This window comes from Macrobrachium nipponense, chromosome 33 (assembly GCF_015104395.2).
Source record: "Macrobrachium nipponense isolate FS-2020 chromosome 33, ASM1510439v2, whole genome shotgun sequence".
NCBI lineage: Eukaryota > Metazoa > Arthropoda > Malacostraca > Decapoda > Palaemonidae > Macrobrachium > Macrobrachium nipponense.
This window is the reverse complement of record NC_087219.1, coordinates 35,859-36,255: the sequence shown is the minus strand read 5'-3', so window position 1 is coordinate 36,255 and position 397 is coordinate 35,859.

Here is a 397-nt window from a genome sequence, read left to right as displayed (position 1 = left end):
TGATAAAGGGGAGCATCTTTAATGGCTCATAGTTGTCAAGGGGGTGGGGAAGTTCGATTGTGAGATTTGGTGGCTCATTAACTCTTGAACCATTGGAATATTAAAATGCACACTCTTGCCATGGCTTCGTCAACCTCCTTGTGCAAGTTAGTTTTCGGGAACTTGTCTGAAAATAGGTTCAGGAAGAGAATGCTTGTTTAGTAGTGGCCCACTAATTGTGTTACATGCAGGAATTACAGTGTGGTTGAAGACGTCGTTCGAAGTTATCCATACGCTGAGATTGCAGGGTTTTGATATTCTCGAGCTGGTGCAACATACGCCTGTCTTCGCGATCGCGGTGCAGAAAGGTCTGCCATTGTGAAAGGCCCGAAAATATTACCTCTTAGGAATGTGACGA